The sequence below is a fragment of the Balaenoptera acutorostrata genome, chromosome X (assembly GCF_949987535.1).
Source record: "Balaenoptera acutorostrata chromosome X, mBalAcu1.1, whole genome shotgun sequence".
Taxonomy (NCBI): Eukaryota; Metazoa; Chordata; class Mammalia; order Artiodactyla; family Balaenopteridae; genus Balaenoptera; species Balaenoptera acutorostrata.
Window position 1 is genome coordinate 64,147,678 of NC_080085.1, and position 20,261 is coordinate 64,167,938.

At 38.3% G+C, this 20,261-nt stretch overlaps 1 long non-coding RNA gene across 4 annotated transcripts in view; it reads left to right on the forward strand.

Moving 5' to 3' along the window:
- The window catches only part of LOC103008863 (uncharacterized), a 162,574-nt gene that overhangs the window by 45,733 nt on the left and 96,580 nt on the right, over positions 1-20,261 (forward strand). For all 4 annotated transcript variants that reach the window (XR_009006642.1, XR_009006643.1, XR_009006640.1 and 1 more), the window contains exon 2: positions 1,762-1,817. This is a non-coding gene — a long non-coding RNA (uncharacterized LOC103008863). The remainder of the gene's footprint in view (positions 1-1,761; positions 1,818-20,261) is intronic.

Here is a 20,261-nt window from a genome sequence, read left to right on the forward strand (position 1 = left end):
AATGTACATGTTGTAATGTACATGTTGTACATTACATCCCTAGTACTTATTTATTTTATAACCAGAAGTTTGTAACTTTTGACTGTCTTCATCCAAACCCCACCCCCCCACCCCATCTCTGGTAACCACAAATCTGATGCCCTTTTCTATGAGTTACTTTGTTTTTGAAGTATAATTGACCCACAGTACTATGTTAGTTCCTGTTGTACAACATACTGATTTGATATTTCTGTATATTTCAAAATGATCTTCATGATAAATCTAGTTACCATCTATCACCATTCAAAGATATTACATAATTATTGGCTATATTTCCCACCCTGTACATTTTATAGCTGTGACTCATTTATCGTGCAACTCTTAATCCCCCTCACCGATTTCTCTCCTCCTCTCACTCCCTCCCCTCTGGCAACCATCTGTTCTCTGTATTTATGTTTCTGTATTGTTATGTTTGTTCATCTGTTTTGGTTTTTAGATTTCACTTAGCATAATATCCTCTAGGTCAAGATTTCATTCTTTTATTATGGGTAAATAATATTCCATTGTGTGTGTGTGTGTGTGTGTGTGTGTGTGTGTGTATGTATCACACATCTTCTTTATCCATTCATCTATTGAAGAGCCCAGGGTGTCCCAAACCTGGTGTCAGCCAGCTGGTGAGCAGGCTGGATCCTAGGGCAGCTGACTGAGGGGTCCACAGTGTCTCAGAGCTGGTGTTGGCCTGCTGGTGGGCGGGGCTGGGTCCCAGGAATCCTGGGACTAGTGCCAGTCCATTGGTGGGCAGAGCTGGGTCCCGGGGTTTTTGACTGCAGGGCCCTGGGGAATCCTGGAACTGATGTCAGGCCCTCTGGTGGACGGGGCTGGGACCTAGGGGGTCCCTGGGTTGATACCAGCCTCCTGGTAGGTGTGGTGGGTCTTGACACTGGTAGGCCATGGGGCTGTGGTGGTCCTAGCACTGGTGTCTGCCCACTGGTGGGCACCACCAGGGTCAAGGGGGTTCCGGGATTGGTGCCCACCCACTGGTGTGTGCAGCCAGGGCCCAGGGTGTCCTGGGGCTAATGCCAGCCTGCTGGTAGGCAGAGCCAGGTCCTGATGTCTCTGGCTCCAGGGCCCTGGGGGTCCCAGAGTTGGTGTCTGCCCACTGGTAGGTGGGCTGGGTCTTAATGGCTGGCTGTAGGCCCTCAGAGGTCCCTGGGCTAGTGCTGGTGCACTGGTGGTAGCCCATGTCTGAGGGTGGCTGGTGCTCAAGGGGTCCTAAGGCAGCTAGTCTGCTGGTGGGTGGGTCTGTGTTCCCATCTGAGTAGCTGCTTGACCTAAAGCATCCCAGAACTGATGCCGACAGGCTGGTGGGCGGGGCCAGTTCCATCCCTAATAAGCTAGAGGGAAGATTCCAAAATGGCGTTTTCCAGCACAAGTATCCTCCTGATAGAATGAGCTTCCCAAAATGGCTGCTGCCAGCATCTATGTCCTCAGGGTGAGCTCCAGTTGCCTCCTGCCTCTCGTAGAGCCTCTCCAAGATCAGCAGGAGGGTCTGATCCAGGCTCCTTTCAAATTACTGCTTCTTCCCAGGGTCTCAGAGTGTGTGAGATTTGGGGTGTGCCCTTTAAGAGTGGAGTCTCTTTTCTATCCTCTGGTTCTTCTGAAAGTAAGTCATCTAAATTTTTTAAATGAAATATTTCAAACGGAATATATTGGGAATGAGAAACTGCGTGCTTGTTACTACTACCCTGCTTTAACATATCTTAAATGTTATATTTGTTTCAGATTTTTAAAAACTTTAAACAGTACAGTTGAAGCCCCCTCTTCATCACACGCCACAAGTAAGTCCTATTCTGAAGTCGAATATCCTTACCATGTGTTTTTTTTAATACTTTTACTGCTTAGTTATATAGTAATGGTTTTTCCATGCTATTAAACTTTATTACAATTCTATCATATTTTATGTATTCTACAACTTTGGTTTTTTCACTCATCATTATTTTTGAGATACAGGATATTCAGCCACTATGGAGTGGTATAGCCATAGTAGTTATTTACAATGTCTTTTCTGGTTGGTGCCATACTAGTTGTTAAATATTTTTAATATCTTACCCTGGGATTTATCTATACTGATAAATATATTAATCTAGCCAATTCATTTCAATTACTGTACCATATTCCACTTGGTGAAAATACAATGGATCTATTAGCCTGTTGATGGATGTTTAGGTTATTTCCAGTTATTTACTATTAAATACGAAGCTGCAGTAAAATCTTTAGAGGACTTCTTATGCACATATGAGAATTTCTTTAGTATTTTTATTAAAGTGAAATTATGTGTATGTAAAGTGAAATATGTGTTACTCTCCAGAGTGATTGTTCCAATTTACGCTCTCACCAAAGAGTATGAGAATATTGGTTTCTCAGTAACATTTTCTTTCCTCTCCTTATCCCTTTTCCCCCCTGCTTACGCTTTTCAGCACTTTTGTTATTATTTCTTTAAAAAATTTGCCAACATGATGGATATGAAATTATATCTTGTGCTTTAATTTGCATTTCACTAATTATTGGTGATGTTGAAGATCTTTTCATAGGCTTATTAATGATTCTGGTTTCCTTTTCTTAAGTTTCTTTTCACGTCATTTACTGTTATCTATTGGGTTGTTTTGTCTTTTAATTTTGTTAATTGATTTGTGACAGTATTGTTTTTAATATTCTGGATTAAAATTTACAGTAGTTTTTAAAAAATGTTATGGATGTCATTCCTTTTTAAAAAATTTTTCATTCAAAAATATTTTTAAACTTATGAAAACTTACCAAAAATAATATAAGGAACACATGTATTCTCTTATCAAGATTTGTCTATTGTTTACATTTTCCACTACTAGTTTTATCTTTTGTGCTCCTCCCTCTCCACTCTGTATAAATGTTTTTTTTTTTTCTAGAACATTTGGCCCTTTACCCCTAAATACTTCACTGGATACTTTCTAAGAATAGGGTTGTTTTTGTTTTTTTTTATAACCATAATACATTTGTCTACCTCATTTGTCTAAACTGTCCTTCATATTTCATAACAATGTTCTTTATAGCATTTTTACCCCATGTAGTCCTGGATCCAGTTTATTTTCCTAGGAGGGGCTTATCCCACGTCACACATCATTTATTAAGATTTCCCCAACGTTGCTGCCACTCGTTGATCCCTACCTTGCCTGAACTCTTACAACAGTCAGACTAAAAACTTTGTTTTAGCGCTTAACTATACAAGGTAGTGCCATGAAGAAAGCATAGACTTTGCTGACAGCCAAGAGAATGCTGGAGTTCTCTCAGGATAAATTGACCAGCTGAAGAAATCAGACCAGTATTGACAGTTGGGAATCTCCATTGAAATGACCCAACCATGTCATTCTACCACGAAGAACAAAGATTAACAAGCCCCACCTATAATACCTAAAACTTCCAATCAGCTTTTCATTCCAGTCTCTTAGTTATGAACAGAGAACTATGGATCACTCCACATTTGAAGAAAATCTTTAAGCAGAAAGGCAGAGACCAAAATGAAAAACCAACAGCAAGCAATTAAAGACAAACAAACAATGCAGAGAACAAAAGAAAATGTTTTAATTATAATAAATTATAATAAATAAATTCCTTTAGAGAGATGAGAGAAAACTTTGCATCCATGAAACAATAAAATGCCAGGACTTCCCTGGTGGCGCAGTGGTTAAGAATCCACCTTCCCATGCAGGGGACACAGGTTTGATCCCTGGTCTGGGAAGATCCCACATGCCGCAGAGCAACTAAGCCCGTGTGCCGCAACTACTGAAGCCCACACACTCTAGGGCCCTTGCTCCGCAACAAGCAAAGCCACTGCAATGAGAAGCCCGTGCACTGCAACAAAGAGTAGCCCCCACTCGCCGCAACTAGAGAAAGCCCGCACGCAGCAACAAAGACCCAACTCGGCCAAAAAAAAAAGACCATGTAAAGGAATATTTAGAGGACCAAAATGAGCTCTTAGAAATTAAAAACATGATAACATAAATGAAAAAGTCCATAAGTGGATTGAAAGATAAACCAAGGAAATGTCCCAGATAGTAGAACAAAAAGACAAAGCTATGAAAATAAGAGAGAAAAGTTAAGAAAATTGGTGGATTAGAACAGGATATCTAACATCCAAATAAAGGAGAGAGAGCAGAGAATATGGAGGAAAGGAAAATATTAAAATAATTCCAAAAATTTTCTCAGAAATGTCAGATGTGCATTTTCAAACTGTATCAGCGCACTAAGTGCCCAGCATAGTGGAAAAGAAAGACCAAAAGCAAGGGACATAATTGTGACATTTCAGAACAATGGGAATCAAAAGAAGATCATAATAACTTGCACGGGGTGGGGCAGGGGGGGAACCATGTTGCATGAAAGGGACAAGAATAAATAAATATATCTTTGAACTTGCCAGTAAAAGCACTGGAAGCTGAAGGACAATGGAGTAAACGATTTGAAAATATTTTTAACCTAGAATGTTATACTCAACCAAATAATCAAGTGTGAGAGCAAAACAGTTCATTTTCAGACACACAAGTTCAAAAAAATTGTATCTCTTACACATCCTTTCTCAGAAAGCAAATGGAGGCTGTGTCACACCAAAACAGGGCAGTTAATTACAAGAGAGCAACATGGAATCTCGAAAACAGGAAACAAACACGGGGGTATAATGCAAAAGAGGACATTTCTGTTGGGAATGTGAAATGGTACAGCTACTGTAGAAAACTATATGGCAGTTCCTTAAAAAATTAAGCAGAATTGCGATATGACCCAGCAATTTCACTTCTAGATATATTTTCAGAATAAGTGAAAGCAGAGACAGGTATTTGCACACCAATATTCATAGCTGCATTATTCACAATAGCCAAAAGGTTGAAACAACCTAAAAATTCATCAACAGGTGAATGGATAAACAAAATGTCATGTATACATACAATGGAATATTAGTCTTAAAAAGGAATGAAATTCTGATACATACTACAACATGGATAAACCTTGAAAATATTGTGCTAAGTGAAACAAGCCAGCCACAAAATGGCAAATACTGTATGATTCTACTTATATGCGGTACCTAGAATAGTCAGATTTATAGATACAGAAGGTAGCATAGTGGTCTAGGGGTGGGGGGCTGGTGAGGAAGAATAAGAATCATTGTTTAATTGGTGCAGTGTTTCAGTTTGGGATGATGAGATGGACGGTGGTGATGTTTGCACAAAAATGTGAATGTACTTAATGCCACTGAATTGTACATTTTTAAATGGCTGAAATAATAAATTTTATGTTTTTTATACCAAAAAAAAATATTATACTTAGTTGTCATGTCTTTGTAGCCTTCTTTAATTTGCAGCATTTCCACAGCCTTGTAAGACTGTAGTACAGTATGGCAACCAGAATATTCACATCGTTGATGATTCCATCACAGTGTAGTGAGATATTTTGAGATCATGAAAATATCTTGCACCCTATCAAAATATCCCCCTGGACTTAGCCTTTATCCTTGCCCATTCTTTACTGTGAAAGTTTTGCAACTCTACTACTTCGTCCAGATTTACCAGTCAAGCCTCAGCATAATACTATAAGCACAAGACCTACCTTCTCTCTGATTATTTATTATTATGAGGGATTGAAATTCTTAGCTTTTTTCAATGGTTAATAATTCATTTTGCTTCTTAATTATTTTTTTGCTCAAAATGTTCTAGATATGGCCCATGGGAACCCCTTAAGACTGTTTCTTATGTGCTTGTAATATGTCCTCAACATTTATTTGAACATTTCCTTACTTTTGTCATCATAAGACTCATACCTATCCTGCCTCATCCTGCAATTGTCTCTTTTTTCTAGGAGCCTTGGTTCCTTTTAGTGGAGGAATAGTATTTACAAACCAAGATCTCGGTGCTTGGTTGCTCATTGCTCCTGAGGTCTTTTCTTGTTAGCCCTTCCTACAGAGCTAGGAAGTACATACATATATATACACTAAACATATACATATTTTATTTCTGTGTGGGTTCATACTGTACCTTCAGTTCTAATCCATCCCTATAGTGTTCTTTCTTGCTTTTCCCCATTCTATAATTATCTCTTCCTTCTATGCACAGTGAGAAAACTGGCTCCCAGCAACATCAAAAATATTTACGCAATTGTGCAGTCTTACAATGTATCTAAAGTATTTTCAAAATTGCTTCACCCAAAAGCCAATAAACAAACCCACTAAAAATAGTTAAGGGTTTTTTTTTTTTTTTTTTTTTTATTTATTTATTTAGTTGTTTATTATTTTTGTCTGTATTGGGTCTTCGGTTCGTGCGAGGGCTTTCTCCAGTTGCGGCAAGCGGGGGCCACTCTTCATCGCGGTGCGGGGACCGCTCTTCATCGCGGTGCGCGGGCCTTTCTCTATCGCGGCCCCTCCCGTTGCGGGGCACAGGCTCCAGACGCGCAGGCTCAGCAATTGTGGCTCACGGGCCCAGTTGCTCCGTGGCATGTGGGATCTTCCCAGACCAGGGCTCGAACCCGTGTCCCCTGCATTAGTAGGCAGATTCTCAACCACTGCGCCACCAGGGAAGCCCCTAGTTAAGGGTTTATTTTCACTTCTGCTCTTGGCCCCCTGACACCCCCCCCCCATCCCCCAAGACTGAGGGTATACTGTCAGATACTGTGTTTATAAGATACTTGAATGCATCCTTTCTTCTTCCCTCCCTCCCTTCCTTCCATTCTTCCCCTTTCCTTGCCTATTTCCTTGCTCCTTCCTCTTTCTCTTTTTCCCATCCCGTTTGCTTCCTTTTTTTTCTCTCCGTATGGTTATGGTGTCAGCTCAAAATGTAACTATGTTCATTTGTTTAGTTTTAGTTTTCCTTCCATCACGTTCTTACTGATATAATTTTATTTTTTGAATATTTAGAGTAGTAATGTGCTTTTAATAAGTTAAAAAGTGTACAAAAGGTTACACTCAGAGAAGTGTCATTCTCTCCTGTATCCATTCTACCTCATTTGCCTCCCCATCCCTTATGGATGACTAAGTTCATTGTTTTCTGGTTTATTCTGCTGACACAGATATATGTTTTCTTATTTTCCCTTCTCACACAATAGGTAGCATGATATATTTGTTCTTTAACATATTGTATTTTGAGTTTTCCTTTTAATACTACTTTTTGGAACCTACTCCATATCAGTTCATAATATTCCTTTTTTATTTTTTGAATGTATGAAGCATCTGTAGTGATGTTCCTTATTTAATTCCTGATATTAGAAATTAGTTTTATTCCTTTCTTTATCAATCTAATTTATCAGTTTTGAGATTTTTTGTTTTTTTGTTTTCTCTATTGTTTTTCAGTTTTTTATTTCAGTGATTTCTGCTCTTACCTTTATAATTTCCTTTTGCTTGCTTTGAGTTTAACTTGTCTTCCTTTCTTACTTTCATAAGGTGGAAGTTTAGGTCAGGTGTAGGCAAAGTTTTTGTTAAAGGGCAGCATAGTATTTTAGCTTTATGAACCGTATGGCCTCTCACAATTGCTCAGTGCTGCCATTGTGGCAGAAGTTAGCCATAGATAATTTAAGTGAATGGATGTGGCTATGTTCTGATAAAACATTATTTACAAAGACAACACAGGCCTTTGGGCTGTAAATCAGTGAACCCCCCCCACCCCCGCCCGGCTTAGATCATTGATTTGAGACCTTCCTTCTTTTTTTTTTTTTTTTGGCTGCGTTGGGTCTTCATTGGTGCACGTGGGCTTTCTCTAGTTGCAGCGAGCGGGGGCTACTCTTTGTTGCAGTACGCTGGCTTCTCTTGTTGCAGGGCACAGGCTCTAGGCGCGCAGGCTTCAGTAGTTGCCACACGCGGGCTCAGTAGTTGCCGCACACGGGCTCTAGGGCACGCGGGCTTTAGCATTTTTGGCGCGTGGGCTCAGTAGTGGTGGCTCACGGGCTCTAGAGCGCAGGCTCAGTAGTTGTGGCGCATGGGCTTAGTTGCTCTGCAGCATGTGGGATCTTCCCAGACGAGGGATCAAACCCATGTCCCCTGCATTGGCAGGCGGATTCTTTTTTTTTTTTTTTAACATCTTTATTGGAGTATAATTGCTTTACAATGGGGTGTTAGTTTCTGCTTTATAACAAAGTGAAACAGTTATACATATACATATATCCCCATATCTCTTCCCTCTTGTGTCTCCCTCCCTCCCACCCTCCCTATCCCACCCCTCTAGGTGGTCACAAAGCACCAAGCTGATCTCCCTGTGCTATGCAGCTGCTTCCCACTAGCTATCTATTTTACATTTGGTAGTATATATTAGTCCATGCCACTCTCTCACTTCGTCCCAGTTTACCCTCCCCCCCCCCCCCCGTGTCCTCAAGTCCATTGTCTTCATCTGTGTCTTTATTCCTGTCCTGCTCCTAGGTTCTTCATAACCTTTTTTTTGGGTTTGTTTTTAGACTCCATATATATGTGTTAGCGTATGATATTTGTTTTTCTCTTTCTGACTTACTTCACTCTGTATGACAGACTCTAGGTCCATCCACCTCACTACAAATAACTCAATTTCATTTCTTTTTTCTGGCCGAGTAATATTCCGTTGTATATATGTGCCATATCTTCTTTATCCATTCATCTGTCAATGGACACTTAGGTTGTTTCCATGTCCTGGCTATTTTTTTTTAAAATTTAATTTTATTATTTTTTTAAACATCTTTATTGGGGTATAATTGCTTTACAATGGTGTGTTAGTTTCTGCTTTATAACAAAGTGAATCAGCTATACGTATACATATATCCCCATATCCCCTCCCTCTTGCGTCTCCCTCCCACCCTCCTTATCCCACCCCTCTAGGTGGTCACAAAGCACCGAGCTGATCTCCCTGTGCTATGCAGCTGCTTCCCACTAGCTATCTATTCTACATTTGGTAGTGTATATATGTCCACGCCACTCTCTCACTTTGTCCCAGCTTACCCTTCCCCCCCCGTGTCCTCAAGTCCACTCTCTACGTCTGCATCTTTATTCCTGTCCTGCCCCTAAGTTCTTCATAACCATTTTTTTTCTTTTTTAGATTCCATATCTATGTGTTAGCATATGGTATTTGTTTTTCTCTTTCTGACTTACTTCACTCTGTGTGACAGACTCTAGGTCCATCCACCTCACTACAAATAACTCAATTTCGTTTCTTTTTATGGCTGAGTAATATTCCATTGTATATATGTGCCACATCTTCTTTATCCATTCATCTGTCAGTGGACACTTAGGTTGCTTCCATGTCCTGGCTATTGTAAATAGAGCTGCAATGAACATTGTGGTACATGACTCTTTTTGAATTATGGTTTTCTCAGGGTATATGGCAGGTGGATTCTTAACCACTGCACCACCACAGAAGTCCCAAGACCTTCCTTCTTTTCTAACATAGACACTTAAAGTCATAAATTTCTCTATTTAGCTGCATCTCACAGATTTAAAACATATTTTCATTATTATTCAGTACAAAATGTCATCTGATCTTTCTTGTAATTTTTTGACTGAGTCAATGTTCATTTAAAGGAATGTTTAATTTCTAAATATTTGGGGGTTTCCTGGTTACCTTATGGTTTGTGTTTAATTCTGTTGTGGTTAAAGAACATATTCTTTACAATCTTAATGTTTTTATTTATACTTGTACTGTATTATGGTCCAGAATATTGTCCATCTTGGTAAACCTACCTTGTACAATTGAAAATAATGTGCAGTATGTCATTTTTGTTGTATTATCTAACAATATCAATTGAATCTAGGTAATTGATAACGTTGTTCATATCTTTTATGCATGTATGCATTCCTGAATTTTTTTTTAGGTCTGTCGATTGCTGACAGGTTTAAAATTAGCAACCATGAGTGTGGAATTGCCTTTTGTCAGTCTTTAGTTCATGTATTTTGATGTAGTTCATGTATTCTGTTACTGAGTGCAGATACATTTATGATTGTTGTGTATTGTTGAATCAGTACTTTTTTTAGTCTGAGTCCTTTATTTATTTATTTATTTATTTTTGGCTGTGTTGGGCCTTTGTTGCTGCGTGCGGACTTTCTCTAGTTGCAGCAAGTGGGGACTACTCTTCGTTGTGGTGCACGGGCTTCTCATTGCGGTGGCTTCTCTAGTTGTAGAGCACAGGCTCTAGGCGCGCGGGCTTCAGTAGTTGTGGCACGTGGGCTCAGCAGTTGTGGCTCACGGGCTCTAGAGCACAGGCTCAGTAGTTATGGCGCATGGGCTTAGTTGCTCCACGGCATGTGGGATCTTCCTGGACCAGGGATTGAACCTGTATCCCCTGTATTGGCAGGCAGATTCTTATCCACTGAACCACCAGGGAAGCCCGAGTCTGAGTCCTTCTTGATTTCCAGTAATAAGTTTTGTTTTTAAATCTGTTTTATCTACTATTAATACAACTATTTTAGTGAACTTACGCTTATCATTTCCTTCTGATATTGTTTTTCCACCCATTTCAGTCTATTTGTGTTTTATATTTAAAGTTCACCTCTGTATTTCATGTTTAGTTTATGTTAGTTTTTAAATCCATTTTTAACAGTCTCTGCCTTTTAAGTGGAGCATTTATTCCATTAACATTTATTGGAGTTATTGCTTTGTCTCTGCTGGGGTCTGCCATTTTATTTTTTGGCTTTCTATTTGTTTCCTCCATTATTAGTTTCTTTGTTCCTCCTTTCTTGCTTTTCTGGGAGCAGTTGAATTGTTTTAGAATTCCATTTTAGTTTTCCTGTTTACTATTTAGCTTATGTTTTGTACATTATTTTTATAGTGGTCTTCCTATGAATTACAATGTTCATTCTTATGAAGAACTGAAAAAGTGTAACACATTCTCTAGAGAAAAGAAAACTCCAACTCTAAGGTAAACCAAAATTGTAAACTAGCATTTGAGAATTTTAAAGTGGGCATTTTTATTCTCAATGAAGTGAGACAACATATTTTCTTTTTTTAATATTTATTTATTTTTATTGGTGTATAGTTGCTTTACAATGTTGTGCTAGCTCCTGATGCACAGCGAAGGGAACCAGCCATATGTATACACGTATCCCCTCCCTTTTGGATTTCCCTCCCATCCAGGTTGCTACAGAGCACCAAGTAGAGTTCCCTGTGCTATACAGCAGGTCCTTACTAGTTATCTGTTTCATATCCAGCAGCATATGTATGTCAACCCCAGTCTCCCAATTCATCCCACCCCTCCTTCCCCCCACAGTGTCCACACATTGAAACAACATATTTTCAATGCATGAAAATCTCAGCAGAAAAATGGGAACTCTCCACAAGGAACTCATGAAAAGGAAATAAATGGAAATGCTGGAAAGGAACAATATAATTTCTGAAGTGCAGAGTTCATTGAGGGGATTTAACTTCTGTATGTGTATAGAGATGACAGAAGAAAGAGTAAGTGAGCTTGGAGCCAGATCAATAAAAATTATCTTAGGTGAGGAAAAGAGTAAAAAAAAGAATGAGAAAAACTGAACAGAGCCACGGAAACCTGTTAGATCACATCAGTCAAACATATGTGTAATTGGGATATCAGAAGAGATGAAAGAGAGAAATGGGGAAAAACATTTTTTAAATGAAAAATTCTCAAACTCCATTAAATGTAAAAATTTGCAGACAGAAAATGCTAAATATGAAGCGTGATAAAGGCAAAGAAGGCCACCTTAGGCACATCATAATTAAAGTGTCTGAAGCCAAACAAAAAGTGTAAAGCTTAGCAACAGAAAAATGACATATACATGGGCATAATGATCATATTACTTTCTGACTTCTCGTCAAAAACCATTTCAGCCAAACTGCATGGAACAGCACCTTTAAAGTCGTGAGTGAAAAAAAAAAAGAAACCTGTCAACCCTTAATGTATATCCAGTGAAAATACTCAAAAATGAAGATGGAATAAAGGCATTTTCAATAAAAGAAAACTAAGAGTATTTGTTACAAATGGATCTATATTACACCACAAGATAAAAAAGTACTTAAGACAGAAGTAAATGAAACTTCTTGAAAACTTGGATCCTCAGAAAAGAATGAAGGGCATTAGAACTGGTAAATATCTGGGTAAATGCAAAGATTTTTTTTTTTTTTGCCTTTTCTCTCTTCATAGCTTTATAAAGCAAATACCTTATTAAAAATCAAAATTGTAACATCGTTGTATTAGGTCTATAATATATATATATGTATTATATATAAAAAGTAAAATAAAGAACAGGGGACTGTGAGCTTATAACATTGCAAGATGTTGTGAAGCAATACATTATTAACTGCAAATGGACTGTGATGTAGTAAGCTTTTACATATAGTTGGGTCTGTTTTCTGGAGTTTTCTGTTCTTTCCATTGACCTCTCTATTCAGGGGCTAGTACCACACTCCTGATTATTTAGGCTTTATAGTATAGTATAATAATTTGTCAGGTTAGTTCAATCATGGAGCTCTTTTTTTTCTTCAGTGTTTTCCTAGAAATTTATGTGGGTTTATTTTTCCAGTTGAACTTCAGGATCAATTTGTGTAGCTCTGTAAAACTAATTTTTGGGGATTTTGGGGGGAGGGTTTTATTAAATTTATAAAATTATGTTTATAAAATTTATAAACTTATAAATGATGTCTTGAAGATCTTGGGACATCCTAATCCAAAAACAAGGGATGTCTTTTTATTTATTTAAGGCTCTTTTTGAATTTTTAATGTGTATTTTATAGTTATCTTTATATATATTTTAAACATTTTTTGACCTGCTTATTCATAATATTTTATCCTTTTTGTTGCTATTGTATTTGGGGCTTTACCATTATGCCCTCTAACACAGGGGTCAGAAAGTTTAAGGACCAAATCGAAGGTGTTTTATGCTTTTCAAGTCCTGGTCTTTCACACTACTTAACTCTGCCATTGTAGCACAAAAGTCACCTTAGACAATTAATAAATGAATGAGTGTGACTGTTTTCCAGTAAAACTTTATTTATAAAAACGGGCACCAGGACTTCTGTTTCAGAAAGTGTGACATAGATACATTTTTCCCTGTTCCTCCACTCTTAAGTACACTATAATCCCTGGAAATAACTTAAGAGGCAACCCAAGGAGAACTCTGAAAAGTGGAAAGAGGAGCTCTGTTAATACGTTGGTAAGGTATGTGGGGAGAGGAGTAGCATTTATATTCCTGTGATTAAGTCTCAGTCTTTTAGTGAGCCTGTGCCCCTTGTCTGTGACCTTACCAAGTGATTCTTGGTTTTTTCCCACTTTAGGTGAGACAGGAAGGCTAGAAAGGGCTGGATTTGGGTACTTCCCTTTCTCCTGTCAGAGGCTCAAAGGGACTGGAGTTGGGTATTTTCTTTCCTCTATGTCAAAGGCTGTAGGGAACAGAAGTTGGGATTTCCCTTCCCCGAGGTCTGTTTGACTGTGATAAAATAAGTTTCCCTTGAGAGTGTGCCTTTTTTAAGGAGAACAGAATGCTCTGGGTGTATTTGAAAATGGTCCGGTTCAGAACTGAAAGAGTAATTCAACATTTGGAAGTCAATCATGTAACTAAAAATAAAAACATATTATCTCAATATGTACAAAAAGAAAAGCATTTGACATAATTTAAAACCTATTCATGATAAAAAAATGCTTAGCAAACTTGGAATAGAAGGCAACCTCATTAATGTGATAAATTGAATCTCCTAAACACTGATAGTAACATCAGTATCAACCATTAAAGACTTAATGGTTTCCCCTTCTATGAACAGAAAGTAGGCAAGTATGTTAGATTTCACCATGACTATTCAATTTTGCACTGGAAGTTCAAGCCAATACCATAAGGCAAGAAAAAACAATAAAGGGCATGCATTTCAGTATACTAACTGAATATTTGGAAATCAAAATTTAATTAACAGTACCATTTACAGTAGCACCCCACCCCCCAAAAACTCCCATGAAATATAGGCAAGTCTTGCTTTACATAGTATTGTGGGACTGTAAAAATGACTGCTACCTGAAAGCAATATTTTTTTTTCCTTCTTTTTTTAAAAATAAATTTATTTATTTATTTATTTTTGGCTGCGTTGGGTCTTCATTGCTGTGTGCAGGCTTTCTCTAGTTGCAGCGAGCGGGGCCTACTCTTCATTGCAGTGCGTGGGCTTCTCATTGTGGTGGCTTCTCTTTTTGCAGAGTACGGGCTCTAGGCGCGTGGGCTTCAGTAATTGTGGCTCACAGGCTCAGTAGTTGTGGCACATGGGCTTAGTTGCTCCGCGGCATGTGGGATCTTCCCGGACCAGGGATCGAACCCATGTCCCCTGCATTGGCAGGTGGATTCTTTTTTTTTTTAATAAATTTATTTATTTAATTTATTTATTTATGGCTGCGTTGGGTCTTCGTTGCTGCACATGGGCTTTCTCTAGTTGCGGCGAGCAGGGGCTACTCTTCATTGCAGTGAGTGAACTTCTCATTGCGGTGCACGTGTTGCAGAGCACAGGCTCTAGGCGCAAGGGCTTCAGTAGTTGCAGCACACAGGCTCAGTAGTTGTGGCTCGTGGGCTCTAGAGCACAGGCTCAGTAGTTGTGGAGCATGGGCTTAGTAGATCGGCAGGCGGATTCTTAACCACTGTGCCACCAGGGAAGTCCCATCCAAGAATTCTTAAATGGAACACAGTGATGACAGGGAACCAAGCAAATGTTCACCTAGTATGAGCATCAGTTACTCCCTATGCCCTCACACAGTGACATCCATGGGAGTTACTTCTTGCTCCCAGGCTATTATGTTCCAGCTCCTAGGGTTTTCTGCTTTTTGAAGTTGTGTCTCATCCTTCACAGCCTATCAGGAGTCAACTCACAGCCTCCTCTCCAATGTTCTAATTTCAGGATTCTAAGTTTCTATGGGATTGTTGGCCTTGCTGATTTTCTTAAGAAAGTTTAGGCAGTTGCTTCCCTGTGGGCTATACAGCAATTTTCCAGTTCTATGACTCAGAAAGAGCAAGAGAAGGAAGGGCTCTCCTCTTCCATCCCCTTCACTTTGCTGAACGTCCCGACCCCCAGAGTGTCTCCCGGGATATAGTGGCTGATCTTCACACGCCCATCGTGTTTCTGCTTCTCGGCTGTCACCATCTTTCTCCAGGACGAAAGCAATATTAATTAATGGAAAAATTACTGTTGCTCCATTACCTAAAAAGTTTTTTGTCAAAACATTAAAAATTCTCTTACTGTCAATCACAAATGTATAGGAAATTTAAAGCATTAGTTAATCTAACAGTTATTTACTATATTTTAATACGAAATGTTAGAAACATTTAAAATTAGAGTGTTTTATTTCATTATAAAGATTATCAATAGTAGATTTAACAGTGCTTACTTTCTTCTCCTTGTATAATTTGTATATTAGGAGTGAGCATCTTTTCTATAGCTTGCTGAATACTCATTCTTCTTTCTTTTTTTTTTTAACATCTTTATTGGAGTATAATTGCTTTACAATGGTGTGTTAGTTTCTGCTTTATAACAAAATGAATCAGTTATACATATACATATGTTCCCATATCTCTTCCCTCTTGCGTCTCCCTCCCTCCCACCCTCCCTATCCCACCCCTCTAGGTGGGCACAAAGCACCGAGCTGATCTCCCTGTGCTGTGCGGCTGCTTCCCACTAGCTATCTATTTTACATTTGGTAGTGTATATATGTCCATGCCACTCTCTCACCCTGTCACATCTTACCCCTCCCCCTCCCATATCCTCAAGTCCATTCTCTAGTAGGTCTGTGTCTTTATTCCCGTCTTGCCACTAGGTTCTTCATGACCTTTTTTTCCCCTTAGATTCCATATATATGTGTTAGCATACTGTATTTGTTTTTCTCTTTCTGGCTTACTTCACTCTGTATGACAGACTCTAACTCCATCCACCTCACTACAAATACCTCCATTTCCTTTCTTTTTATGGCTGAGTAATATTCCATTGTATATATGTGCCACATCTTCTTTATCCATTCATCTGATGATGGACACTTAGGTTGCTTCCATGTCCTGGCTATTGTAAACAGAGCTGCAATGAACATTTTGGTGCATGACTCTTTTTGAATTATGGTTTTCTCAGGGTATATGCCCAGTAGTGGGATTTCTGGGTTGTATGGTAGTTCTATTTTCAGTTTTTTAAGGAACCTCCATACTGTTCTCCATAGTGGCTGTATCAATTTACATTCCCACCAACAGTGCAAGAGGGTTCCCTTTTCTCCACACCCTCTCCAGCATTTATTGTTTCTAGATTTTTTGATATGGCCATTCTGACCGGTGTGAGATGATATCTCATTGTAGTTTTGACTTGCATTTCTCTAATGATTAATGATGTTGAGCATTCTTTCATGTGTCTGTTGGCAATCTGTATATCTTCTTTGGAGAAATGTGTATTTAGGTCTTCTGCACATTTTTGGATTGGGTTTTTTTTTTCTTTGTTATTGAGCTGCATGAGCTGCTTGTAAATCTTGGAGATTAATCCTTTGTCAGTTGCTTCATTTGCAAATATTTTCTCCCATTCTGAGGGTTGTCTTTTGGTCTTGTTTATGGTTTCCTTTGCTGTGCAAAACCTTTTCAGTTTCATTAGGTCCCATTTGTTTATTTGTGTTTTTATTTCCATTTCTCTAGGAGTTGGGTCAAAAAGGATCTTGCTGTGATTTATGTCATAGAGTGTTTTGCCTATGTTTTCCTCTAAGAGTTTTATAGAGTCTGGCCTTACATTTAGGTCTTTAATCCATTTTGAGTTTACTTTTGTGTATGGAGTTAGGGAGTGATCTAATTTCATACTTTTACATGTACCTGTCCAGTTTTCCCAGCACCACTTATTGAAGAGGCTGTCTTTTCTCCACTGTATATTCTTGCCTCCTTTATCAAAGATAAGGTGACCATATGTGCATGGGTTTATCTCTGGGCTTTCTATCCTGTTCCATTGATCTATGTTTCTGTTTTTGTGCCAGTACCAAACTGTCTTGATTACTGTAGCTTTGGAATATAGTCTGAAGTCAGGGAGCCTGATTCCTCCAGCTCCATTTTTCGTTCTCAAGATTGCTTTGGCTATTCGGGGTCTTTTGTGTTTCCATACACATTGTGAAATTTTTTGTTCTAATTCTGTGAAAAATGCCAGTGGTAGTTTGATAGGGATTGCATTGAATCTGTAGATTGCTTTGGGAAGTAGAGTCATTTTCACAATGTTGATTCTTCCAATCGAAGAACATGGTATATCTCTCCATCTATTTGTATCATCTTTAATTTCTTTCATCAGTGTCTTATAATTTTCTGCATACAGATCTTTTGTCTCCTTAGGTAGGTTTATTCCTAGATATTTTATTCTTTTTGTTGCAATGGTAAACGGGAGTGTTTTCTTAATTTCACTTTCAGATTTTTCATCATTAGTGTATAGGAATGCAAGAGACTTCTGTGCATTAATTTTGTATCCTGCTACTTTACAGAATTCATTGATTAGTTCTAGTAGTTTTCTGGTAGCATCTTTAGGATTCTGTATGTATAGTATCATGTCATCTGCAAACAGTGACAGCTTTACTTCTTCTTTTCCGATGTGGATTCCTTTTATTTCTTTTTCTTCTCTGAATGCTGTGGCTAACACTTCCAAAACTATGTTGAATAATAGTGGTGAGAGTGGGCAACCTTGTCTTGTTCCTGATCTTAGTGGAAATGGTTTCAGTTTTTCACCATTGAGGACAGTGTTGGCTGTGGGTTTGTCATATATGGCCTTTATTATGTTGAGGAAAGTTCCCTCTATGCCTACTTTCTGCAGGGCTTTTATCATAAATTGGTGTTGAATTTTGTCGGAAGCTTTCTCTGCATCTATTGAGATGATCATATGGTTTTTCTCCTTCAAGTTGTTAATATGATGTATCACGTTGATTGATTTGCGTATATTGAAGAATCCTTGCATTCCTGGAATAAACCCCACTTGATCATGGTGTATGATCCTTTTAATGTGCTGTTGGATTCTGTTTGCTAGTATTTTGTTGAGGATTTTTGCATCTATGTTCATCAGTGATATTGGCCTGTAATTTTCATTTTTTGTGACATCTTTGTCTGGTTTTGGTATCAGGGTGATGGTGGCCTCGTGGAATGAGTTAGGGAGTGTTCGTCCCTTTGCAATATTTTGGAAGAGTTTGAGAAGGATAGGTGTTAGCTCTTCTCTAAATGTTTGATAGAATTCGCCTGTGAAGCCATCTGGTCCTGGGCTTTTGTTTATTGGAAGATTTTTAATCACAGTTTCAATTTCAGTGCTTGTGATTGGTCTGTTCATATTTTCTATTTCTTCTATTTCTTCCTGGTTCAGTCTCGGCAGGTTGTGCATTTCTAAGAATTTGTCCATTTCTTCCAGGTTGTCCATTTTACTGGCATAGAGTTGCTTGTAATAATGATCATTGTATTTCTGCAGTGTCAGTTGTTACTTCTCCTTTTTCATTTCTAATTCTGTTGATTTGAGTCTTCTCCCTTTTTCTCTTTATGAGTCTGGCTGATGGTTTATCAATTTTGTTTATCTTCTCAAAGAACCAGCTTTTAGTTTTATTGATCTTTGCTATTGTCTCCTTCATTTCTTTTTCATTTATTTCTGATCTGATCTTTATGATTTCTTTCCTTCTGCTAGCTTTGGGGTTTTGTTTGTTCTTCTTTCTCTAGTTCCTTTAGGTTTAAGGTTAGATTGTTTACTTGAGATTTTTCTTGTTTCTTTAGGTAGGCTTGTATAGCTATACACTTCCCTCTTAGAACTGCTTTTGCTGCATCCCATAAGTTTTGGGTCGTCGTGTCTCCATTGTCATTTGTTTCTAGGTATTTTTTGATTTCCCCTTTGATTTCTTCAGTGATCACTTCGTTATTAAGTAGTATATTGTGTAGCCTCCATGTGTTTGTATTTTTTACAGATCTTTTCCTGTAATTGATATCTAGTCTCATAGCATTGTGGTCAGAAAAGATACTTGGTATGATTTCAATTTTCTTAAATTTACCAATGCTTGATTTGTGACCCAGGATATGATCTATCCTGGAGAATGTTCCATGAACACTTGAGAAGAATGTGTATTCTATTGTTTTTGGGTGGAATGTCCTATAAATATCAATTAAGTCCATCTTGTTTAATGTATCATTTAAAGCTTGCGTTGCCTTGTTTATTTTCATTTTGGATGATCTGTCCATTGGTGAAAGTGGGGTGTTAAAGTCCCCTACTATGATTGTGTTACTGTCGATTTCCCCTTTTATGGTTGTTAGTATTTGCCTTATGTATTGAGGTGCTCCTATGTTGGGTGCATAAATATGTACAATTGTTATACCTTCTTCTTGGATCGATCCCTTTATCATTAGGTAGTGTCTTTCTTTGCCTCTTGTAATAGTCTTTATTTTAAAGTCTATTTTGTCTGATATGAGAATTGCTACTCCAGCTTTCTTTTGATTTCCATTTGCATGGAATATCTTTTTCCATCCCCTCACTTTCAGTATGTGTCCCTAGGTCTGAAGTGGGTCTCTTGTAGACAGCATATATATGGGTCTTGTTTTTGTATCCATTCAGCCAGTCTGTGTCTTTTGGTGGGAACATTTAATCCATTTACATTTAAGGTAATTATCAATATGTATGTTCCTATTCCCATTTTCTTAAATGTTCTGGGTTTGTTATTGTAGGTGTTTTCCTTCTCTTGTGTTTCTTGCCTAGAGAAGTTCCTTTAGCATTTGTTGTAAAGCTGGTTTGGTGGTGCTGAACTCTCTCAGCTTTTGCTTGTCTGTGAAGGTTTTAATTTCCCCATCAAATCTGAATGAGATCCTTGCTGGGTAGAGTAATCTTGGTTGTAGGTTTTTCTCCTTCATCACTTTAAGTATATGCTGCCACTCCCTTCTGGCTTGCAGAGTTTCTGCTGAAAGATCAGCTGTTAACCTTATGGGGATTCCCTTGTGTGTTATTTGTTGTTTTTCCCTTGCTTCTTTTAATATGTTTTCTTTGTATTTAATTTTTGATAGTTTGATTAATATGTGTCTTGGCATGTTTCTCTTGGATTTATCCTGTATGGGACTCTCTGTGCTTCCAGGACTTGATTAACTATTTCCTTTCCCATATTAGGGAAGTTTTCTACTATAATCTCTTCAAATATTTTCTCAGCCCCTTTCTTTTTCTCTTCTTCTTCTGGGACCCCTATAATTCGAATGTTGGTGCGTTTAATGTTGTCCCAGAGGTCTCTGAGACTGTCCTCAGTTCTTTTCATTCTTTTTTCTTTATTCTGCTCTGCAGTAGTTATATCCACCATTTTATCTTCCAGGTCACTCAACCGTTTTTCTGCCT